The following is a 26,063-nucleotide window of genomic DNA, read 5'->3' as shown; positions in this document are numbered from 1 at the left end:
CAGGTGCCCCCTCCGCTCCGCTCCGCTCGGCTCCGGAGGGACCCCGGCCAGTGCCTCCACCGGAATCGGCGGCGACCGGCCGACCGTGAGAGCCACCTCCTCCGCAATCCTCCGCCCCTCGGCGCCGACGCTCCGCGCCCCTGCCGGCTCCCCATTGGCCGCGGCGCTCGCCAATCCTGGTGAAGCGGCGGGCTGGCAGGGCTCCGGTTGGCGGAGCCGGCGCCGAGCCCCGCCCCCCGGCTCCCGCCGGGCCCCCAGCCGGGAGGGGGCGTGGCCGCGGCCGTGGCCGGGCCGGAGGCGGCGTCGCTGGCGCCGCTGCGTGCGGTGCGGTGCGGGGCGGGGGCGCCGGGCGGCCGCGGCGCGGCGGGACCATGGAGCTCGGAGCGCAGCCCCGGCGGCGGCGGCGGCATCGCGGGCCGGTGAGTGCGGGCTGCCGGCGGCCGGACTCCCCGGTCCTGGCCCCTTCGCCGCTGGGCTCCGGGTCGAGCGGCCGCCCCGGGGGAGGGCCGGGCGCGGGCCGGGCCCCCGCAGCCCCGCGGCCAAGTGAAGTTGCTGCATCGCGCCGGGCGCTCTCGGGAGGGCGACGGGGCCCACTGCGGGCCGCGGCTCCGCCCCGCGCCCTGCCCTGCCCTGCCCTGCCCTGCCGCCCAGCCGCATCCTCCGCGCGGGCTCCCGCGCCGGCCCCGCGGCCGCTCTCGCCGCGCGGCCCCCGGCCCTCCGCCCGCGCTGCCCGGCGCGCTCCCCGGGCTGCGGGGCAGGCTCCCGCCCTCCGGGCCGCAGGTGGCGCCCGCCCGGGCCTCCGCTCGCGCCCCGCGCCCCGCGCCCGGGACCTTCACGTCCCTCGGCTCGGCGCGCCCTGCCCGCATGTGGCCCAGTCCCCGCGTGCCCGCCGCCCGCCCGGTCGGGCCCTGCCCGCGCCTCTGCGCCGGGTGCCCCCCCCCCCCCCGCGGGGCTGCGGGCCGTGGGGGCCTCCGGCCTCCGCAGCGGGGCTCGGCTCCCGAGCGCGGGCAGGGGGCGGGCAGCCGGCGAGGGTCGTCCCCGGGAGCCGTGCCCTGCGGCGGGTGGGGGCGGCGGCGCGGCGGGGCGCGGCGGGGGGCGCCTGGCTCTCGGCTCGGCTCCGCTCCTCGGCTCCTCGGCGCCGGAGCCCCAGCGAGGGGCCACCTCCCCGCGCCGTCCGTGGTGCCTGCAGGCCGTGGCGATTCTCGTCGGCTCAGCCTCTCCGCGAGGGTAGTTCCGTGGCGGAGAGCGGAGTTCTTACTAATTAAGAAGCTAAGCCGTGGGCTTAAGGGTGAATGGGAGCATCTCGTTTTCTTAGCCGCTGTTGGGGATCTTACTAATTCTTTCTCATTTGGGGATCGGTTTTGAATTCGCACTGACTACCAGCAATAATTTTTTTTTGAGTTTTTAAAACACCGAAAATTAAACGGTCCGTTTTTGCTTTGTGAGTGCCCAAATCAAATGCATGCTGGGGCGTGGAGTTTTAGGATTCAAAGGATCCACGTTTTTAGGAGGGAAGGGACGAGCTATTTGAAGTATTTTTTTATTTTAAAAATTAAGGTTTGTCTAAAACTTAAAATGTCTCCGTCTCTAGCAAAACTTAAGTTCAAAGTGTTATAATGGACTTATTTTTCTGTTGCCTCTAGGGCGAATTCTGTGGAACCTTGGTTGCTTCTTTTTTCTACAGGCTTTACTCAACTTTCCTTTTCTAGCAGTGAAACAATGCGGTGATTCTTGAAAGCTAGTTCTTTTATCTACTTGAGAGGTTAAACAAAGGAAAGCCGGGTTTGACCTTTCCCATAGGCAGTTCTTATTGTGTGTCTGGTCTCCTTTCTAATAGCATCTGCATAGTGCTCACTTTTCTTCATTTTTGAAGATCTTAATTTGTATTCACTGAAGTTGTGTCCATTTGGGTATTTAAAAGCTCACTAGGTTGAGAGGTTTGATTGACTTTATATGTTTACAGTCTGACCCTGTATTCACTGTTGTCTTCCAACAGTGAAAAGAAGCTTGTTCTGGAACTGTCGACTTATAAAAATTGTTCTTGCACTTCCAGTTGCTGACATGAAGTTGCTTTATGGTATTTTACCTGTTTCCTTAAAATTTATGACCTAACAGTCAGTGATATGCTCCACTATTTTTTTTTTTTTAATAATTCTGAAAATAAAGGTGAAATGGACTTTGTCAAGGGGTCATGCCAACACTGTAGCCTCCTGGCTGTTCTCAGCATGTCTTTGTAGATGTACTTTACACTTCCCATAGTAACCTGCATGTGGCAAGCCACCTTTTGGTTATTGGAATGTTTTCATTAAAACATAAGTATTAAAAGAATTGTCTGTGCTATGAGCTAGTACCAGTTATCTTCTTTTAGAGTTCCCAGAACTTTCTTTGGGGAATAATTACAAATTATGTGTTCCGCTTACATGCTTTTGTCATTCCTTATATTTTCTTGGGACTGCCTTCACATTGCTGTACAGACTTAGATGCTCACCTTCTCAGTCCTGTTTTTCTTAGAAGCCTGTTTTATTCTTTAAGATCAAGTGTTCTTGGGACCTGGTCTTGGGCATCTGGAGCCCAAGGCTGCCTGCGGTCCCTGCATTCTTCAGGGCTGGTTTTATGCTGGTCATACAGGAGTACTATATACCAGTCATACATAAATAAGGGGTATTATAGAATAAATTGAGTATCACTGTGGAGATCCATGGAGTAACAAGTCTCACCTGAGTCTTTTCATCTTACTGGTGTCCTGTTTCTCTCTCTGGAAGTAACCACACCTACTACTGTGGAGTGTGGCCTTCCAGAATTTTTTTGATAACCTTTTTCTTCAGAAGCCATTTAGGGGATGCTTGCTAAGTACCTGTAGTATTTTGATACTGGGATTGCAGAAATAAGAGATAAAAGTGCTGTGATGGAGTTAGTAAGCAGAGAGGGATGGGAAACATCACATGAATGACCTAGTCCAGTCATTCGCTATACTTCAGAATTTATCATATGTGCTGGTGATGCAAAGATAAGCAAGGCGGCAGATGCCTCTTTGAGCACCTGTTCAGCTGGGTTCTCGGACAGTCTTAGCCATCCGTTACAGTGCAGTGTATGGTAAGTGCTCTAGAAGGGATCAGCTATAGGAAGGAGCTCATAGGATGACTGCAAACTGGAGCTTAGGGGCTATTTGGAGAGATGAGAAAAGCCTCCCAGAGAAGTACAAGAGGAGGAATTTGTCAGTATGGGTTGAAGAGAGGCTTGCTAAACGTTGTCAGAGGGGTGGTGCATTGGAGTAACTGAAAACCGATGGTGGCATGGCCAAGTGCAGAAGGGCTCAGGAGCGGCAAGAAATGAGACAGAAGTGACTAGGGCCCATGATCATGCCATGTAGGGTCTTGTGATTCCTGTTGTAAGGAGTTTGGACTCCTCTGTAGGCAAAGGAAACAGTTGCAGAATTATGAAGCAAAAGGGCATGATCAGAGAATGGATGGAAGGCACAAGCATGGAAGGAGGGCACGTGGGGGACGTGGAATTGCCCGGACTTGGTCGTTGGGTGGGGGTTGTATGTGCAATGGGGGAGGGAGTTAAGAGAGGGAGGAGTTCAGGGCTGTGCAGAGTCCTCGCGGATCAGTTGCGGGGATGATGCCTTTCTTATGGAGCAGCAGCCATTTGGAGGAAGAAAAGATGGATGTGCTTGGCCTTGTTAAGTTTCAGGTGGCAGTGGGACACAGTGTTTAGTTGATTACATTAAGGATCTGGTTGTCGGGGGATGTTTGGATGGAGACAGACATCTGAGAGTCTTTAGCACTACACTTCCCCAACCTTGTGCTGATGTGATGCAGGGAACACACAGGGAGACTGCAGGATATTGAATTGTAGAAGGAAACGCAGTGGTACTTGACATCTGTCCAACCCTGTGGGACATACTAGCTCAAAGTAGTCAACAGTTTCTACCATCGGCTGCAGTACTATCCTTTTGCTGTATGTTTGGAAGGCTGAGTGTTTAGTGGTTGCTGCATTCCATGTGAGAATCAATGTGGAACAGGAAGTGAACGAGGTGCTATCCAGTCCACATCCAAGATTTGAGAAACTGTAAGGCGCTCAACAGGTACATACATACCTTCAGTAAATACTTGTGGTTTATGTAATAATGACATAAAGATACTCATTTTCTGTCAATTGAAGTGTGTTTGAAAAATGGGTAATAAGTTGTTAGGGCAAAAAATACGTAAGTTATTTGAACTTGTCCAATGATTCAATTACTCAGGCATTTCTTTTGGTCTGAGATGCTAAGTGAACAGAGAAAGTTCTAGAACCTCTGCCTTTGCCTGTATTTGTTAATGGAGAATGTTGGAGTGGATGAAGTTACTCAAGATGCATGTACAGAGTGAGAAAAGGAGTGGTGGTGGTGGTATAGAATATGATCTGAGGAGCTCTTGTGTTCAGCAGATACTCAGGAAAGAATTGAGACAGAGGAGGACAGTTGTGTGTGTGTGTGGCCGGTGGGAGGGGGGACAGGCATGAATGATGTCTTAGAAGCCATGATCCAGGAGACATCAGTAAAGAGGGATGCTAAGAGCCAGAAAATTTTTAGTAACCTAGATGGCAGCAGTGGTGACACAGTGATGGGGACATGAGCAGAATGGCCAGAGGGTTTGATAGTGGAAGCCAGAAAATGGTGCCACTGTGTGTGGACAACTGAGAAGCCTGGTGGGGGGGAAGAAGGGTGGCTCCAGGAGGCTGGGTAAAAAGGAGGATACCTTTATTTTTTTTTGAATAGAGGTATTTGAGCATGTTAAGAAGCCAAGAGGGAGAGGAGAGGGTGCTAGCTAGCCAGGGATCCAGATAGATAGTGCTTCCAAAGTTTCCATTGGATTTAGCCCTAGGATAGAATTACTGGTTTTCAACGAGAGGAGTCTCGGGGAGCCTTACTTCCATGGACTAAGGAGTGAATGGCAGTCAGGCGGGGGAAGCTAGTCAGGGCACGCACATCTTTCTAAACCTTGGTTTTGAGGAGGGGAGAAGGGCATTCACGAGGGAGGGACATCTGGTACAGGGTAAATTTTTTTTTTCAAACAGTGACTTTATTTTCTTTTATTAACTTTTTATTTTTTTTTTTAAGAATGCTTTTTTCCTTCCCTTTGAGACATGTGTCTCATAGGACTTATTTGTCCTTCTCAGGGTGGGGTGCTTTGGACATGGCTGTGCCTTTTTCCAGGTCCTGGCATTCCCTGAAGGTCGTATTGTCTGTGACTGTGCTGTCCTGCTTTCCTTTCTGACTGGATGCTTTCTACTCTCACTGTTCTGCTCCTTACCTCAAGGTCAGTTTTGTTTGTCTTGCGCGAGAGCCTATTCTCCCATCTTAGCAGATATCCTTAGATTAGAATAATTTTTCCATCCTCAGATTTCATTCTTAAATTTTGGAGCCTCCCTATTCTGTTTCTTCTCCGCTGGATCTGTGCCTCTTCTTCTGTTGACTCTATTCATTTACCTTTTTTAAACATCCTGAATATCCCAGGGTCATTTCTCTTCTTTCAGGTCTGCTAGCAGCTTCTGGACCTCAGCTCTGAGCTCAGCATCTGGGATCATTTCTCAGAGACTTGGGCCTCTTCTTAAGATGTCCTCTGACCTCTTAGAGCAATGGTCTTTAAACTGATCTGAAGATTCACTCTTCTGCTGTATTGGATATTCTTGCACTTTTTCTGAGTTTTATTTCTTTTAATATTTTTCTTTTAGTTTTTGCTTTATGGTTCTTTTCAGTCAGTTCACACATGTGTGAATGAATGCCTCCTGTGGATCATTCTAGTTACTAGTGATGACAGCGTTGATAGGACCAAGCTACTGTCCTCAAAACCTAGAGAGGGAAAGCAGAGGTAAAATGTCCTGCTAACTACAGACTCCTTGCGCGCAGGCACCAGACATCACGGTGCCTTGTACACAGCCAGCACTTAGTAGATGTGTTCCAGCTTTGTTGAACAATCTCTGAAACATCGTGATCATGTGCAGATTGTTTGGATCATAACCTCAGTGACCAGTGCTAACACTCAGTGCCTCCTTCGCTCCAACTGACCATTTCCCCACCACCTTTGTAATCTTTGATCCCTGAGTCTTCCTTTTACTAGCCATTGAAAGTCGTATTGGATTTTTAAAGTTGTGCTCCAGTGCATGCTGAAGATTTTATCACCATGCTGCTCCGGTTCCATTTTAGCTCATCTGGCTTCTCTCATTGAGTGCTGTTATCCATTTTGTGCACACGAGCAGTTCAGTGAAATTATATTGCAGTATAAAAGTATGGATGTGATTGACTGAATTAAGAATCCAAGTGGCCATATTTTATCAGCTGAATGGAAGAAATGGTGTATTCTTTGCACATAGTAGAACCTCAACAAGTATTTTTTCATCGACTGAACGTGTCCTGTGTTTTGATTCAGGACTAGGATAAGCAGAACACTATAACTACTGTGTAATTTTAAAAACCTGGGCTGAGCCATTTTGCCCTACTAATGTCACAGTTCTGTTCTCAGCCCCTCAAACTATGTACATGCCCCCCGCCGCCGCCCTCCAGAACCATTTGGTTATGTAGTCCTATAGTAGAGTTAATACCTAGCCACAATTTAGCTCTGAATTGACTTTGTAACTCTTTGCAGGGCCATACTCTATGCTGTTCAGAAGTAACACTTAAGAAGGAGAGGTTCATGGATTTAAATTGCTCCCTGTGCTACATGAAAGGAACAGTGTCTAAGCATTTAGGAAGTGAAGTATCTAGTCCAGTAGAGCGATGACATTAACCAGAAGAGTGGCAAGAAAGAGAGGGAGAAGTTATATTCGTATCATTCTGAGAGAGGCTCTTCACAGCTTACAACCAGGAGGAGCAAACACAGATGCCTTCCATCAAAAGTAAGATAATTAATTTTGGGGGGAAAGATTGAAGTTTTTCAATATAGGATACCTGCCCATTTTCAGTAGAATCAGAAAAACACATTTTGATTATAACCGAACCTATAGAATTTAAAATGTTATTTTGGTTCTTGGCTTTCCATAGTATTTATCTCCTATTTTGTACATCTTTTAGAGTTAATTATCCTGGTTTTTGATTTAAACACCAGAAATGCACAGAAACCCCTAAATTCCTCAATCACCTGTCTCCAGATTTTAATTACACGCTGCAAACAACATTGTTTCCAAAGGCTTTACCAAATGGTGAATTGTCCATTCAGAAATCCCAGGGAGGAAGATTATTAAAACATTAATTTCTCCTTTCCTTTTTCCTTTCCTTTCCTTTTTCCTTTCCTTTCCTTTCCTTTTTCCTTTCCTTTCCTTTCCTTTCCTTTCCTTTCCTTTCCTTTCCTTTCCTTTCCTTTCCTTTCCTTTCCTTTCCTTTCCTTTCCTTTCCTTTCTTTTCTTCTTTCTTTCTTTCTTCTTCTTCCTCTTTTTTTTTTTTTTTTTTTTTTTTTTTTTTTTTTTTTAAGTAGGCTCCAGGCCCAGCATGGAGCCCAACACAGGGGCTTGAACTCACAACCCTGAGATCAAGACCTGAGGTAAGACCAAAAGTAGGACACTTAACCTACTGAGCCACCCAGGTGCCCCAAAATATGACTCCTTTTTAAAAGCTGGCATTACAATATTGAATGATTACAAGGCTTAACGATGATAGTGAAGTTCGTACCTGAGTTATACATAAAATTTTCAGAGCTTGTACACTGTCTTTTGTATTACATAGACCAATTAAAAAGTTCTTCCATTTCCGACATGTCCAGTTTTTTCCATACTACTTCTCAGGAAAAAAAGTGCGGAAACAACAAAGCCTCATGGCATCATATGATAGAACTATATAGGGATTAGGTATTACAGGAACAATTGTTCTAATTGTTAGAACAATTTTTTTTTCTTTTAAAACTTTGTTTATGGTTACTTATTCGTGCTAGAGAGGAGTTTAGAAATGTGGTTTCATTTCTTAGGCTATTTGGTTTCTGATTGTCAAATTCTGTTTGAGACAAAATATATTGCCCTGCAGTTTAGAATTTACCCAGTATTCTTTCTTTTGGTACCCCAATACAACTTAGATTAACTGTGTATAAGTGAAAGCTACAAATAGAGTTTTGTTTGAATGTTTATATTTGTCCAAATATATGTTTATTCAAATATATTTATTGAGATTTTTGTTGTTTGAGATACTATGGTTTTACTGAACACAAACAGTGGAGGCTTGTCCCTTGTACCCTATTACATAAAGATTTGAATTAGCTTATAGGAAATACTCAAAAGAATGAAACTGAATATAAATGAGAATTAAACCTCTATGAAGATCACGAATGAAAACAATAAAACCTGTTCTTTGGATAGGATTCCAGCCTCCCAATTCAGGGTTTTAGCTGTAGAGAGCTAAATTGCTTTACTCATGCAGGGTTTCAGTGACTCAGCACAAAAAACATCTGTTGCTCACCCAAGTGAAGCTTAGTTTTGGGGTCCTCATGGGGTGACATTCCACAGGGCCATACTTGTGACTCAGCCTTCAGGAGAAAGTGGGAACTTCCTCCTGCTCAGTTCAGTGGATGGGTAGGGAAAAAGCCAAGTCCTGTGGGAGGCTTTCTGGGCCAGCACACACCACTTCTCATCCCATCGGCTATACTCAGACGCAGCCTTATTTCATGTGTTGAAGGCTAGAAAACGTAGGCTGGCTCTGAAACCTGGAGAAGAGAGGATATAGGTATTGGGGACATAACCAGTCTGCAGGCAAGGTACTTGGCCGAGCATCCTTTTGGCCCATCCTGAGGGCCAAAAAGAAGGGGAAACAACATCTTCATCTCTACACTGTAGTCATCATCCATAGAAAACAGACCAGTTTCCTTTCCTTAGTATGTTCCCAGAACTTACACTTGGAGTTTTGTATTGGCTAGTGAGTATATGCAGCACTTAGAATGTAGTTTTTGTTTTTTAAGTAGGCTCTACGGCCAATGCAGAGTCCATCACAGGGCTTAAACTCATGACCCTGAGATCCAGACCTGAGTTGAGATCAAGAGTTGGATACTTAACCAACTAAGCCACCCAGGTGCCTCTAGAACCTGGTTTTTATGAAGCTGATTATTTTCTAGTCTTAAATGAAGTTAAAACACAACTTAATAAAAACATTTCTGCAGAGAGTCAAACTAATATGGTTTATGTGCTTTCTAGTGGTAAGAGTGAACACATTGCATATCTGTGGAAACAGCCATTCAGGAATAATTAGCCGCAAGTGGATTTTTTGGTAAAAGGCGTACAGAAGCTGGTTCGGAGTTGTCTTTTCTGATGAGGTTGGAATGTTGGTATTTTATGTTGTCAATTAAAGGTAGTTTCTCCAAGAACAGAGAATGATTGATTAATTCAAAGTCAATGTACTGCATGCAAAGCTTCTAGAACAAGCTTCTAGAACAAGCTTCTCTTTACCTTCCAAAGGTAAACAATAGCCTTTGGGCCAAATCTGGCCTTTTGCCTGATTTTGTAAAGAAAATTTTATTGGAGCACAGGCTTGCCCACTAATTTATATATTGTCTTTGGCTGCTTTTGTGCTGTAAGACAGAGCTGAGTAGTTGCAACAGGGACTGTCTAAATACCAAAGTACAAAATATTCACTATCTGGCTCTTCAGAGCAAAAAATCCCAACCCCTGTTCTGGAGAGTGAGTTTCTGCCCTTTCTTACAGATATCACATTGTAGTGTGGGAAAAAGATGATAAATAAACAACAGAAACATATGTAGTTATAATGACTGTGTAGAAAGTAAAGAAGCAAGGGGAGAGTGTGTCAGGGACTGCCATTTGTCATAGTGTGGTCAGGGGAGGTATCCCTCGGGTGACAGTTGACAGAGGTGTGATGTAGGTGAAGGAGTGTACCAGTCAGGCAGATATTTTGGCAGAGAGCCTTGGGGGCAGAGGAACAGTGAGTGCAAAGGCTATTGAAGTGGTAGGAGGGTAGTGTGAGTAGTGAGGGGTGTGTAGTTACAGAGGTCATAAAGGGCCAGGTCATATAGGGTCCAGGAGACTGTGATGGCATTTGAATTTTATTCTGAGTGAGTTGAAAAGCCATTGCAAGTTTTTGAGCAGGAAAATGATACCAATTGATTTAGATTTTAAAAGGGTCACTAGGAGTGCTGTGTAGAGAATAGATTGTAGGAGACAAGGGTCAAGAGAGAGTGGATCTGTCTGCTGCTAGGCTTTGCTTAGATGCTGAGGATATCAAAATAAATCAAATGGTTCCTTTCCTTGAGGGGCTGAAAGTGTAACAGCTGAGAAAAACATGTAAAAAGATCACTGTGATATACACTTAGAGAATTGGAAAGCAAAAAGGCACCCTGAGATTGCATAAGAGGGGTGCTTGATCCAAGTGGGAGATGATGTCCTGACCTGAGAAAATGGGAGGACACTGATGAAAACTGATTGGAATAGGTGCCCATTCTGTACCTGAGCCCTGAGGTTCTTGAAAGGACTGCACGAACAGATCACCAGAGATTTTATCATAGAGCAGAGGGGGCAGTGGGTTTCAGATTGTAATGGATGCTCTCTGGAGCACGATTCTAAGATTGACTAGAATCAGTCTAATCAATGGGAGAGAATGTGGGAGAATGATTCTAAGATTGTGTCAAGCCTCAATGGGATACGGTGCAGTGGGTGCTGAAGGGGGAGAATGATCTTTGCCATCTTTGGCAGAGAGCAGGACCAAGGTAATTTTGGTCTGGAAAAATTAAAAGTCTCAGTAATTATCTATGGAATGTATTGTGGAGCATTGCTAACTTTTCCCATGAGCCCAGCAGCATGAATTAGTTGCAAAATATATCTTTGAGTAATTAAACAAATTGATCTGCTGTCTGGAGTTATTGGATCTGACCCAGTGAAACCTTGGAGGATGTCTATAATGATGATTTTTATTTTGGAGAGAGGTGCCATGAACTCATTTTGGATAATAATTAGCTGAAAAAAATTGCTGCCATTTTTTACTGGCGTCGAGAAGGTTATTCACCTTTTTGTTCTCTTTCGTAGAGTGTTTAGATCATCCAAAAGGAATTTTAGTGATTGTAATACAGGCTTTAAAAGAAACAGTGAGATGAAATATATACATTCACTGTCATAGAAGGAGTTGTTATTTTTTTATACTGCTATACTACTCTTAGAGTGAACAAACTTCAGTAAGGATATAGAGGATTTGAACAGCACAATTAATAAATTTGCCTTGCATGTCAAGATACTGTCCCTAACAACTGCAGAATACACATTATTTGCCTATGTGCATGGACATTCACCCAGGCTGTCAGGTTGTGGGACAAAACCAAGTCTCAGGATATTTCAGAGAATTGAAGCCAAACAGAACAGTATTCTCTAAATTAAACTAAACTCAGTAGCAAAAAGTAAAATTGTTTCTAAATAATCCATAAATCATAGAAGATATATTAATTACAATGGGAATTTAAAAATACAAAATATTTTGATCAGAATTAATATAAAAATACTACATATCAAAATTTGTGGGGTGCAGCTAAAGTTATACTTAAGAGGAAAGTTTATAGCTGTAAGTGCATGTTAGGAAGGAAGAAAGACTGAAAAAAATTCAGTGAGCATCTGTATCCATCTCTAGAAGTTAGGAAAAGAATGGCAAACTAAACCCAGCGGAAGTATCTCTGAGTTTGACCTTTAACATGGGGGTTAGTGGTGCCAACCTCTGGGCAGTTGAAAATTCACATACTACTTTTTGGTATGGATTTTAAGTCAAGGGCAGAAAACCTTTCCCTACACCAATGATTTCTTTAAGAACTTGGGTAGCTTTCATTTTTTTACATTTAGATTTCTGCTATACTTGGGAGTTTATCCTGGTATGTGATATTAGGAATGGATCTAATTTTATTTTCTTCCAAATGGCTGTTCAGTTGTCCCAATATTTATGAAACCCATCTTTGCTCAAGTCATTTGAGATGCCACCATTGTTATATATTAGATTTCTATATGTAAATTGGGTCTGTTTTGGGGGTTTCTGTTACATTTCATTGGTCTGTCTGTCTTTTCAGGTGCTGGTACCACCGTTTTAATCATGGAGCTTTGTTCTAATATTTGGTAGGGCTAGTTTCCCTTATAGCTCCTTCTGTTCTGTGTTATCTAGTGTCAACTTGTCTAGCTCCGTAAAGAAACTTCTGAGTAATTTTTATTGGAATTACATTATATTTATAAATTAATTTAGGGAGAACTGACAACCTGATAAAGTTGTGATGTCTTAACCAAGTCTCACTTTGTGTGCCTTTCAGGAATGTGTGAATCTATATAGATTTCTTCATATAAGTTTTGAACATTTCTTGTTTAAGTTTGTGCTCTTTTCTGTTGCTGTTGGTAAGTGGGATTTTCTCTTCCATTATGCATTCTAAACAGTTATTATTTGTGTATATGAAGGCTGTTGGTTTTTCGTTTGTTAATTTTATATATGCAGAATTCTCTTTCTTGAGTTGTTTTCATCAATATCTTTGGTTTTCCATGTTTACTCTTGTGTCATCGGTTTAGAGTTTTATTTCTCCTTCTCCATTGTTTGTGTCCTTGTTTCCTCTTGCCTGACTGCACTGGTGAATGCCTCCAGAACAGTGTTAAATCGTAGAAGAGGTAGTGGGCATGGTTTGCTTGGTTCTTGGCTGTAGTCAGTGTGCCTCTGGTTTTGACCCAGTAAGATGTTGGTGCTCCTGCTCTGTCCTGTATGCATACTTATGTTCTCTCTCTCTCTCTTTCTTAGTGAAGTCATGTTAAGGAGTGTAAATCCATTCCGACTTATTCAAGAGTTGTTTTTTTCAAAATTAGGAATGGATGTTGAATTTTGTCATTGACTTTTTCCGCCCTTTTGGAGGTAATTTGTATTTTTTTCTCCTTAGATTTATTAGTATGGTGAGTTGTATGACTAGATTTCCTAATACTGAACCATTCTTGCATTTGATAAACTCTTAGTCTGGTGTTGGGGTTTTTTTGTAATAACACAGCATCAGTGTTCATAAGTGCTCTTTGTCATTTTTGTTTTTGTTTTTGTTTTTTTTTGCTATCTTTATCAGGTTTAGGTATTGTTACGGTTGATTCATAAAGAATTTGGAAGTTACTCTTTATATTCCACATTTTAAATCAGTTTAATATTGGGACTACCTGCTTTCTAAAGGTTTGGTAGGTTCCTCTGTGATATCTGGGTTTGATTGTTTTTTGGTAAGATAGTTCTTTGACAACTTTTTCTGATTCTTTTAGGGAAATTGGTTGGTTTAAGCATTCTGTGTATTGGGGCCCCTCTTAATACACTGTATTTCCTACTTACTTTTATCTAGGTTTTTAAATGTGTTTGCATGGAAGTGTGCAGAGGAGTCTCTATTTTTATATTTTATCTTTTTTATATTTGTGTATTTGCTCCTTTTCCCCCTTTTTGATGAAATTAGTGTATGCTTTAAATATATAACATAAATTTATTTAAATATATAACATAAAATAGATCATTTTAACCATTTTCAAATATACAGGTCTGTGTTATTAAGTACAAGTACATTCACACTGTTGTGCAGCCATCAGGACCATCCAGCTCCACGATAATTTCATCTTTCCATATGAAAATTCTGTACCTACTGAATACTCCCCATTTTTCCCTTCCCCGAGCTCCTGGCAGCCACCTTTCTGCTTTGTGAATTCGACTATTCTAGGAACCTCATATAAATGAACTTAGTTTTTTTGAGAACCAGGATTTTTATTAATTTGTTCTCTACCACATTAATTTTTGCTTTTTATAGTTACCATCTTTTTAAACAAAATTTATTTATTTATTTATTATTATTATTATTTTTTAGATTTTATTTATTTATTCATAAAAGACATGCAGAGAGAGAGAGAGAAAGCGAGAGAGAGGGGCAGAGATACAGGCAGAGGGAGGAGAAGGCTCCATGCAGGAAGCCTGATGTGGGACTCGATCTCAGGTCTCCAGGATCAGGCCCTGGGCTGAAGGCGGCGCTAAACCGCTGAGCCACCCAGGCTGCCCTATTTAGTTATTTTTAAAGTAAACTCTACACTCAGCATGGGACTCAGACTCACCATCTCAAAATTAAGAGTCTGAGCCAGCTGGACGCCATCTTTGGGTTCCTTTTGGTTTATCTTGTTCTCCTTTTAGCTTTTTTGGAATATCATTCATTCACTTTCTTAAAAAGAAAATGATGTAAGTGTTTAGGGCTCTGGACTTTTTTTCTGATTAGTACTTTAAATTTTTCCATGGACTCTGATATGTGATATTTTCATTATCATTATTTTTCAGGAATTCTGTGATTTGTTTATTCTCTTTCTTCCAAGAGTTTAAATTTTTAGACAGGAAGACTTTTTAAAAATTTAGTTTCTAGCAGTTTCCTGATTTTTAAAATAATTGTTAATTTTATTGGTGTTGATACAGAAAAATTAACATATCACTAGGAGCTTGGTGAATTTTTACAAGATATATTCATTCACCCATGAAAGTAGCACCTAGAACATTCAGTGTCCCCTTCAGGTCATGACCACCCTACTCTTAAAGGGTAGCACCTATGTTGACTTATAAATTGATAAGTTTTACCTGGTTTTAAATTTAGGTCATTATATATGGTTTTGTATTTAGATCTTTTGTTAACAATTTTTAAAAATTCATCTATGTTGTTGTAAGTACTCATGGGTCATTTATTCTTTTTGCTGTATTCCATGTGTGACTGTACCATAATGCATTTATTCAGCTCTTCTTCTGGTACTGTTTTACATTGTTTCCAGTGTTATTTTTAGTTTTCTTTGCATTCTAATAGCTGGTTATTGTTTGTAATGTTTCTGTTTTAGGATTACATTAATGATTTATTTGTGCCTTAATATAGGTAATTGTTTTGTGTTTGTTCAAGAAGGTGTATTGTCCATTAGAGTATGGTTTTCATATATGTCCAAAAAACCTACTTTATTGATTATATTGCTTAGATCATTTACTTTTTTTTAAGATTGTATTTATTTGAGAGCGAGAGAGTAAGAGAGAACTAGAGAACAAGCAGAGGGGAGGGGCAGGGGGAGGGGAAGAAGCAGACTCCCTGCTGAGCAGGGAGCCTGCTGTGGGGCTCCATTCCAGGACTCTGGGATCATGACCTGAGTGAAGGCTTAATTGACTGAGCCATCTAAGTGCCCCAAGATCATTTACTTTTAGTCCTTACTGATTTTTTTCTTCTTGACCTGTTTTGTGTACGGAGTAGTGTGTATTTCTTGTTTATAGAGAATTTCTATTTCTTCTTGAATCAGTTACAGTTTCAGTTATTTGGTTTACAAATATTAGTAACATTTATTTTCATTGTGAAATAATAGCTTTTAGCATTTATCCATTTGAATACTTTACATCTTAAATTTTATTTTTTTCTGATATGATTGCAACCTAAATGCTTCCATTTGCCTGGTAAGTTTTTGTGTATCCCTTCATATTTAGCCTTTTGAATCATTGCATTTTAAATATGTCTTCTCATGTGTACAGGGTAGAGTTGGCCTTTCCTCTCTAAGCAAGTTTGAAGATTTTTTAAGAGGCAAGTTAAGCTTGTTCACAGTAATTGTTATAACTGATATATTTGTTTTCAGTTTTCTTATTACCTATGATATAATTATTGTCTGTATCATATTTACTGTGTTCACTCATTATTAGGTGTGTTTTCCCTGAGTTAGTAGAAAACTTCTTTTCATATCTGGGAAGGATTACATTTTTGTCCTAGTGATTACTTCTCAATTACATGAATTTATAGTACCTTTTTTTTTTTAAATTTATAGTACCTTTAATCCCCTTCCTGCTTTTTAACCCGTCCTTTTACTATCTTGTACATCATCTTTAAATGACATCTTTTGATTCTTGCCTGTTATATAATAGTGATTTTATTGTTTTTTTCTTTCTCTTTTATCTTCCCATTATTTTAGTTGCAATTTTCTACTTTGGCATAACGTAGGTTTATATACATTCTTCTCTCCATGACCCCAGTCTTGTCTTTAGTTTTAGTTCTACAGTTGAGTACAAAAACTGTTCACTTCTTCATCAGCCCTTTTGCCTAAGTTTCTTCAGTCATTCTGTTACCCGTGGGAGAGTCTGCATTGTGTGAATGGAGGTCTCAGTTCTTAGATTCCCTATGGAAGATTTACATGAGGATCTGCACTCACACCTGAATAAAGACAGCCAGAAGGAAAGTAGCAAGCATAAAGCAGTTTATTACGGACAGTGTACTCTCAAGGTGGCAGAGCAAGGCAGGCCCAGAAGTGGCAGGTGCATCCGGGTTAGTGGTGTGTTTTCATGTTTGGGTAGCTTATGGGTCATTGTGAGGGCATCTCCGACTGGGGATGTTTCCAGTCATCTGAGGGACTCCTCCTGTTAGTTGGGAGGGCCGGGTTTGGGCCCTAGCTGGTTCTTGCTGGAACAGTCATGGCCATCTTCCCCCATGAGGAGTGGAAACCGCAATGTAGATGTATTCTAGTGAAGCTTGAGGTTACCCTGGGTGCAGAGGTTGAAGAGCAGAGTGCATGTTCTGCACCCGAGGCTCTTGGTCTGCCAGCCCCTGGTGTTGGAAACCATAAGGCTAGAGCCCACAAAGTCAAGGTGTTGTGCCTTCAGGATTCTAATGTGTGACCTGTGTGTCACTGCCTTTGCCTTGAGCCCCTGTAACCAATTGCCGGCTCTATCCCTTGTATAGATGGAGTTCAAGCTATAATGCATCCATTGAGTGTAAGGGATTAATTTCTTTCCAGTGCATCTAGAAGTGTATTAGTTGGGTATCTTTGGGAGAACTGAGAAAACAGTCTCTGATCATTCTGTGATTTAGATGATGGGCCTGAGTTGAGAAGGGTGATGAGGACGGGTGTATGCGTAAGTATTTTGTAAGTTCTTGCTTGTTCAAATATTTTTCATGGCCTTGATAGTTAAAGGACAGCTTGGCTGGATATAAAAACCTTGTTTTTGCCTTTTCCCCTTAAGTTTCTTAAAAATGATGTGCTACTGGGCAGTCCCAGTGGCGCAGCAGTTTAGCGCCACCTGCAGCCCGGGGCATGATCCTGGAGACCCGGGATTGAGTCCCACGTCTGGCTCCCTGCATGGAGCCCGCTTCTTCCTCTGCCTGTGTCTCTGCCTCTCTCTCTCTCTCTCTCTCTCTGTGTGTCTCTATGAATAAATAAAATCTTTTTTTTTTTTTTTCCTGTCTTCAGAGCCCAGTCCAGGGCTGGGATACATATCCTATGCCTCTGTAAGTTCCCAGAACAATTTTTTTTTTAATTTTTTAATCTATTTACTTATGATAGTCAGAGAGAGAGAGAGAGAGAGAGGGGCAGAGACACAGGCAGAGGGAGAAGCAGGCTCCATGCACCGGGAGCCCGATGTGGGATTCGATCCCGGGTCTCCAGGATCGCGCCCTGGGCCAAAGGCAGGTGCCAAACCGCTGCGCCACCCAAGGATTCCCCTGAATAAATAAAATCTTAAAAAAAAAAATGATGTGCTACTTTTGTGTACGTCTGATTTTCTGCTATTGTAAGTTATCTTTTCAGTATCTTAAAGTCTTATGGTTTATTAGTGTACATTTTAGAGTTACTTGTTCTTGGTCAGTTGGCTCTTCTAGTGTCTAGTTTCAAGTCTTTTTTTATTTCCAGAGAATTTTCTTGGATTATTGTCTTAAATATTCTCTTTCAGTATTTTAAACTTTTTCCCCCAGAGTCTTGCATATACATACCTTGGAATATGTGTTACATGATGTTTGACTTTCTTTGCCTATTTTCTGTTTCATTCACTTTCTTTCTGCATACTCATTTCTTTATCTTTTTCTTTTGGTTGGTGTTTTTTTCACTTTTTTTTCAGTGCCTTTCATAAATTTTCATTTGAATTTATTCTCCTTTGGGTACCTTTTAATTCAGTCTTTTGTAATAGGATTTTTAAAATTTCTATTCTAAATAAGTTCAGTTTGCTTTTGTTTCACTTTTTTTTCACACCATTTCTGTTCTCAGTTTCTGTATTAGATTCATATGTGCTTGTTGGAGGATATTTAGTTCAGTTTTGAGTGTTTTGTTACAGATTTCTTTGGTTTCATGGTTGCTTTGAGAGGGGAGACGTTTTATTAGTGAAATGCTTTGATTTACATTTTGTTTCCTTATAGCAGTTTTGTGTGGGCTTGGGCTTTATTTTTTGCATCCCTGTTTATTTTATGAGTAGGTTTTTTGATTGGAGCGCACTCTTTCCAGTTGTTTCTTCCCTGAAGTTCTTTTTTGAATGATTGGTTTTGATGGGTGGATGGCTTGCCTTATTTTGCTTTCATTTCTGCAGTTCCTTAAATTTTCTCTTCTTTCTTTCTCTTTTCTGCCATGTCTCCAAGAAATGCCACTCTCTAAATATCTGACCCTCCCTCACAAGCATTGCTTCTCCAAACCTGCAACTTCTAGTTCCACTCAACTTTCAAGTCCCTTTTCCTGTAGCCAGTTCTGTGAACTACCAAGTCTTGATCTGCATTCAGTAACTTAACACTTTTCTTTCCAGAGGGTTGGGGGGGAGGTGGAGGAGGGTCATTTAAGTCTTCCTTCCACCTGTTTTTACTCTGTTTTACAAACCATTTAATATCCCCAGTCCTGTTCTTTCCACCTGCAGGCTTGCTGTGGAGCATGGTGGAAGCTCTGTTGGAACGCAGTTTATTTCTCTCCTTATAGGTTATTTGAAGGCTATTGTATTCTGCCTCCTATTAATGCATGAAGGCACATGGGTCATGTGTGGATTGTTTTGCCCTACTGATAGATGTTTTGGAGGGAGGAAGTATGGGGAGATTTGAAATCAGGTAGCCAGTCTTCTAAGTCTGGAGGTCCTGCCAGGCAAGCATAATCTTGATATCACATATTGTCAAGGACGTTATAAGAAAAAAAATTATAGGGCAGTCTCATTCATGAGCATATTTGCAAGTATCCTTAAGAATAACAATTAGATGTATCAATATAAAAGGGTATAATATGAGCATTTTGCATTTATTCTAGAATGCAAGGTGGTTTTAATATTAAAAATCAAATATATCTCACCATATTAATAAAGGAGAAAAACTGCACAATCATCACTAGGTGCAGAAAACACTGAAATTTAACATTTGTTCATGATGAAAAATTCTTAAGCAAACTAGGAAAGAATAATCTTAGGAAGAGTTTAATCTGCAAGGAGTTTGTTCACCATTATGCTGTGTAGCTTCTAGCCAGTGCATTTATTGGAATTTAGAAGTGTGTTTAGCATGGTTATTGAATTCTCTATAACAACTGGAAAATGAAGTTAACAAAGGTACTATTGTGGCATTAAAAATCCCAATATGGGATCCCTGGGTGGCACAGCGGTTTGGCGGCTGCCTTTGGCCCAGGGCGCGATCCTGAAGACCCGGGATCAAATCCCGCGTCGGGCTCCCGGTGCATGGAGCCTGCTTCTCCCTCTGCCTATGTCTCTGCCTCTCTCTCTCTCTCTCTCTGTGACTATCATAAATAAATAAATAAAAAATTTAAAAATCCCAATATATAGGAATAGAACTAGCAAGAAATTTATAATACCTTTGTGTAGGAAACTATAGAATAGAGAATTTAAGGAAAAGGTAAATAAAGGGAGATTATATCAAGTTCATGAAATGAAAGACTTAATATTATGGAGATGTCAGTTCTCTCTAGATCAATACAGAGACTTTGTCCAACCTAGGTCATAGTCTGAAAATTTTTGTGGGAGGGCAGTGCAAATGGACTGTTTCTAAAATCTGGAATGTGGAAAATAGAATGTGGAATGTGGAAAAATAGAGTGCCATCAGGACACTCTTGAAGAATGACAAATATTTGGCCTTATGCAATATGAAGAGTTATTAAACAGTGTGGTATTAACATGCATAAGTGTAGGCAAATATGATTAATGAAACTGAGAGTAGAAAGTCCTGAAGTAGGCGCACACATATATAGATGTTTGATTGTGTTAAGTGCAAAACAGTCTGAGAAGGATGGTCTTTTTTTTTTTTTTTTTTTTTTTTAAGGATGGTCTTTTTGATATTGGTGTGTGATTATTAGATGGGTATCCTTAAATTACATTTGACCCCTACCTTATATCATTTATAAAAATCAATTCCAGATAGACTAAGGTGAAAGGTAAAAAATTATATAGAAAAGCCTCATGGCCTAAGAGTAGGAGAACCTTTCTTAAACAGGACACAGACTATAAATGAATAGATGCTAAGTTGAAATAAATTAATATTAGGAACTTCTGTTTATTAAAATGTACCATTACGATTGTAAAAGTAATCCATAGGCTGGAATAGAATGTTTGAATCACATGTAAACTGACATGTCTCCTACCTAGAAAATTTAAAGAGCTGGAAGAAATCAGTAAGAAAGCCAGATAATCTAATACATAATCTAATACATTTGCTTAAGTAAAATTGTAAAAGGGTAAGAGACTTGAACTTGCACTTTGAAGAAGATATACAAATAGCCAATGAAGATATGAAAAAAAGTTTAAACTCAGTAATCAGGAAGTGCAGATTAAATAATGAGATACCACCACCGTCTCAAGGTCAGCTGAAATTGAAAAGACTGACAGTCTGTAGCGTGGAGAACGTAGAGCAGCTGGAATGCATATCCTAACTGATGGGGGTGTGAATTGGTGCAGACGTGTTGAAGAACTGTTGGGGGTTGTACTAAAGTCGAAGATACCTTATGAACCAGGATTGGTCTTCTATGTGTGCACTCAGCAGCTGTGCATGCATGACTGTGCCCGGATATGTGTATGGTGGTGTGGGTAGTACCATTATATATCATAGCCCCACTTAGATACATCCCAAGTGTTCATCAGTGGTGGAACGATTATGTAAGTTGTGGTGTAGTTGTACATTATAAAGTGGTAGGAATGAAAAAATTGAAGCTGTACTCAACAGCTGTAATCATCTCACAAACTTAATGATGAGTAGAAGATGCTAGACATAGCAGAATCCAAACTGGACAATTTTGCTTAAGTAAAATTGTAAAGGGGTGTCAGGAACAAGGAACGTGATTATTTTAGGGGAAGGAGAAAATATTGATAACTGAGAGGGACAAAGGACACTTCTGAGGGTGCTGGCATTGCCCTATCGTATGACCCTGATGTGGCTCCCTGGATATGTCCACTTTGCGATAATCCTTTGACCTGGAATTTCTTTTAATAGCTGGGTTTCTTTTATATATCACATTTATACTGGTGTTTGGATATAGTTTTCCTTTTCGGCTAGTGTCTGGTTTTTATTCAGTTCACTTTTAAGTGTTAATCTTTTCAGTGAAAATCAACATGGTTTTCGAGCTGTCTTTTCTGCTCCCCGTCTCATTTTCCTAGTGGAAGCCCTGCCTTCCTGTAAAACCTCTGACAGCTGCAGACCTCATTAGTCCTCCTTTCTTCTATACCTCATGCCAGCAGTTCTCTAAGTGTAGTATGGGGACTTCTGGGTGTCTCCAGCACCTTTTAAGGGGTCATTGAGGTCATACTTATTTTCATAATTATACTAAAATATTATATGCTCTTTTTGCTCTCATTATTTTAGAGCATACAATGGGCTTTTCAGAAGCTACCTGACAGGACCACAGTTACCTGAAAAGACTATTAAATACTCCTCTTTCCAACTGGGTATCTGTGTAAGACTGAATTGTCTTTATATACTGCAGTCAAAACAACGTATCACAATGGAATGAATTCAGAAAGTAGATATGAAAATCCAGCTTCCTTTTTTAAGCCAGACATTAAAGGAACTTGTAAAAATATAATGGTGCCAATAGTTTGTTGTCTTGAGAAAAAGTTATTTTTTTGAAGACACATATGTTAACACATAATAAATTTATTTTGTCCTTTATAGTGATTTAATGAATGAATGAATGAATTTATTTATTTATTAGAGAGAGTGTGTGCGTGTGTGCACAAGCAGGGGAACTAGCAGGCATGGGGAGAGGGAGAAGCAGGCTCTCTGCTGAGCAAGGAGCCCAATGTGGGGCTCAATCCTGGGACCCTGGTATCCTGAGCTGAAGGCAGATGCTTAACCGACTGAGCCACCCAGGCATGCCTTTAAATATTTAAAAACATTTCTGTCTTAATTTTTAATATTTGGTGAATATTGATAAATGTAACTCATGAGCAATTGCAATTTGGAGTTTTATGATAAGAAGTCCTGAACAAAAAAATAGAGAATTATTGCTTTAGCAATAATAATAAAACCCAGGGGGTTTTAAAGATACTGATGCCTAAGTCCTCATCCAGAAATTGTGATTTAATTGGGTCTGGGGTGTTACATAGGTTTTGAAATTTTTAAATGATCTCTAGATGATTTTGATGGGTACACAAGCTTGGGAATTTTACCAATTTGTAATTGTTATACATCATATGCTTATGTAACTTCTGTTCTTGAGGTCTTGAAACAAATATGGAATGGTGAACCCCAAATGTATACAAAAGAATCACCTTGGGGATCTTAATTTCATTTTTGATTGTTGCTTTTATTGTAAAAAAAAAAGTTGATTTTTCAAGAAAAAAACTTTTTATTTTGAGACAGTCATGGACACAAAGTTATAGAAGTAGCACAGAAATGTCCCGTGTACTCTTCACCCTGGTTTACCCCTGTGGTAACATTTTGTGTAACGGTAATACACTGTGAAAACCAGAAAGTTGATATAATACAATCTGTAGACCTTATTCAGATTTTACCACTTTTTACATGCACTCATTTGTGTGTTGTGTACAATAGTCACATGTATAGATTTGTGTAACCACCACATCAGAGCACCTGCTTATTTCATCATTATAAAGGAGCTCCTCATGCTTCCTCTCTCTCTTTCTTTTTAGAGAGAGAGCATGCATATGCACATAAATGGGGCAGGGAGGAGCGGGTTGCAAAGGAGACGAAGAGAGAGAATCCCAAGCAGGCTCCATGCCCCATGTGGCTCTCATGACCCTGCAATCATGACCTGAACTGAAATCAAGAGTTGCACACTTGACTGACGGAGCCACCCAAGTGCCCCACCTCATGCTTCCTCTTTGTGGTCACTGTGGTTGATTTTGTATATTGATTTGTATCATGTGACCTCATTGAGCTTGTGCTTTAGTTCTAGTTTTATTTTGGATTCCTTAGAATTTTCTGCATATAGGCTCATGACATGTTCTGATGTCCTGATGAAATGATGAAATTCATTAGCCAGACAGTTTTACTTCCTTTCTGATCTGGATGGTCTCCCTTCTTCATTTTCTTTTTTGCTTTGTTGCGCTGAATGGAACCTCCGTTACAGTATTGGATAGAAGTAGTAAGAGTGGACATTCTTGCCTTGTCCTGATTTTAGGGAAAAACATTCAGTCCTTCACTATTAAATGTGATGTTAGTTGTAGATTTTTGTTGATCACCTTTGTCAGGTTATGGAAGTTTGTTGGGAGTTTTTAATCACAACTGAGTATTGGGTTTTGTGAAATATTCTTTCTGCATATATTGAGATTGTCATGTAGCTTTGTACTTTATTAATATTCCATATTATACTAATTGATTTTGAGAGGTTAAACCAATTTTGCATTCCCAGGATAAGTCCCATTTGTTTATGGTATATAATCTTTTTTATATGTTCCTAGATTTTATTGAGGATTTTTTGAATCTGTATTCATGAGTGATATTCATCTGTAGGTTTTTTTGTGATGTTTTTGTCTCTTTTTGGTGTCAGTAAAACTGACTTCATAGAATGAGTTGAGAAGCGTTTCCTCTTATTTTTTAGAAGAATTTGTGAAGGATTGATACTGCTTTGATACCTTAAATAGTCACATGTGAAACCATTGCATCTGAGCTTTTCTTTGTGGGTAGATTTTTAATTATTAATCCAATCTGTTAGTTTGCTATAAGTTAATAAAATTTTTCTCTTTTTTTAGACAGTTTTGTTAGTTTACATGGTCTCAGAAATTTTTCTTTTCTTCTGAGTTGTCTAATTTGGTGGCATAGATTTTTTTATTATTCCTTTATAATCTCTGAGTTTTTTTTTTTTTATGGTTGGTAGTAATTGATGTGGTAGTTCTCTTTCATTCCTAATTTTGCCAACTTGTACATCCTCTCTTTTTATCGTGGTCACTCTGAAGGTGTTTTCACTTTTGTTGATCTGCTTCCATCTAAGTAGGACTTAACCTCAAAATTGTTGAAAAATGCTAACTGTCTGATGTCAGTGATTGTGTTTTAGACTATGGAATTTCAGTGTGATGATTAGGTCTGTCTTTTGAATGTGAAATGGATATTTAGTTCCTTTAAAAAAAAAGAGAGAGAGAGAGAAACTAGATTAAAATACAAAACTGAGGGATACCTGGATGGCTCAGTGGTTGAACATCTGCCTTAGGCTCAGGATGTGATCCCAGGGTCAGGGGGTTGAGTCCTGTATCAGGCTCCCTGCATGGAGCCTGCTTCTCCCTCTGCCTATGTCTCTGCCTTTCTTTGTCTCTCGTGAATAAATAAAATCATTTTTTAAAGATTTTATTTATTTATTCATGAGACACACACACACACACAGAGGCAGAGACAACAGGCAGAGGGGGAAGCAGGCTCCATGCAGGGAGCCTGATGTGGAGCCTGACGTGGGACTCTGTCCTGACTCTCCAGGATCATGCCCTGGGCTGAAGGTGGCGCTAAACCGCTGAGCCCCCGGGCTGCCCAATAAATAAAATCTTAAAAAAAACATACAAAAGTGAATAAAATATCCAAGCTAGAGAAAGGGGAAGGATGCTGATTCATTATAAGTAAATTATTTAATTGTAATAATTTTTTCACTTTTATTGAGTAATTTCAGATTGTAGACAAGTAAATTCACATATTTTAATGTTCCATATAGGTGAGTAGTCTGGGTCTAGATAAATGTTGAAGTGCCAAGGGTAGGAAATATGGTTGAAATAATATTTTTCCTTTACTGAGGAGACATTTATATTTTGGGTTGTTTTGCACGTACAATAAAATTCCACATACATTGTCTCCTTGCCTATTTTACCATTATTTTTCCTGTCTCTTTGAATTCCTGAAAAAAGAAAAACATGATTGTCTTGCACCTCACCCCTCAGTGGTTTGTAGACCTGATATATACCCCTGCAATGACCCTTTTGTACCAGAAGATGACATTCCTCGTGGTTAGTGTGAACAGTGATTATGCATGGTCTTCAGAAATGAATGAACTGATAATGAAAAGAAATGAATGAGTCCAGAAAAAATGAAACCAAATCATGGTGAAAAACAGATGATTTTTAGACTGACTGCATTTCTGAAACCTTACATGCTGAAAATTGGAGATGTCTGCATTTCCCATAATTTCCTACTGTGTATTTTTGGCTTTCCGGTATATAAGATTTCATTTTAAAAAACAGCCGTTTAAACTTTTCCTTTTAGAAGAGTATTGGGATAGATTCATTAATATGAATGTGTCTAGAAGTGGGTTTTCATAGAGGTGCTGTAGGATAATGTGGGTTAAAGATATTTTCAGTTTCCATTTCTGTCAGGAACATTTGAAACAATCTCAGTGAATGGCATTATGCTCTCAGTGGGCTTTGTATAAAACTGGCCAAGCATTATATTTCATATTCTTTTGTTCTAATTAGCATTCAAATATTATTTCTAAAGAGTTGGATTTCATATAGTTTAGTGCTTCTTGGCATTTCTCCCCCTAATTTTCTAGTGTCAGCCTCAGATTATTTCTAGTAATTTTGGAATTTCTTTTCTTAAAGATTGCATTTGTTTTTACAGACATTGATTATTAATGAAATGAGGAACCCTTCCTTATCTGGGAGGAATGGAATGTGTTTCTCTTCCTAAATTGAGTAGAATTTGATTTATCCTTGTCTTCTCATTGAAGTGCTAAAATAAATAAGATGTAGCAAATTAAATTTAAGTTCCCAGAATTTTTGAAGTTGTATGGATATGAACAATTAGCGAATTAAAGCAAATTTTTGAAAACTTGAATGAATAGAAGCCTAGGGTGGCTTGAATTGACCAAAGCATTTTGAGCTGGTTCCCTGCCCTCTCCTCCAGATGTGATGCAGAAATGATAAATACTACATCTTAAGGTTTTATTTGAAAGCTTTCTTTCTGTTTGGA

The 26,063-nt window shown here is 40.3% G+C and overlaps 1 protein-coding gene across 7 annotated transcripts in view; it reads left to right on the top strand.

Annotated features, from left to right (window-relative positions):
- Nucleotides 1-291: 291 nt before the first annotated feature.
- WASF3 (WASP family member 3) overlaps nt 292-26,063 on the top strand; it is a 133,477-nt gene continuing 107,705 nt past the window's right edge. For 5 of the 7 annotated variants that reach the window (XM_072795711.1, XM_072795710.1, XM_072795699.1 and 2 more), the window contains exon 1: nt 292-419. The gene's annotated coding sequence lies outside the window, so the exon portion shown is untranslated. Of the gene's footprint in view, nt 420-1,269; nt 1,289-6,857; nt 6,877-26,063 lie in introns of those variants that run through there. The other 2 variants (XM_072795701.1, XM_072795703.1) reach the window with 2 other exon arrangements.

Source organism: Canis lupus, chromosome 24 (assembly GCF_048164855.1).
Source record: "Canis lupus baileyi chromosome 24, mCanLup2.hap1, whole genome shotgun sequence".
Taxonomy (NCBI): domain Eukaryota; kingdom Metazoa; phylum Chordata; class Mammalia; order Carnivora; family Canidae; genus Canis; species Canis lupus.
The sequence above is the reverse complement of the archived record's forward strand: the minus strand, read 5'-3'. Positions and strand labels throughout refer to the sequence as shown.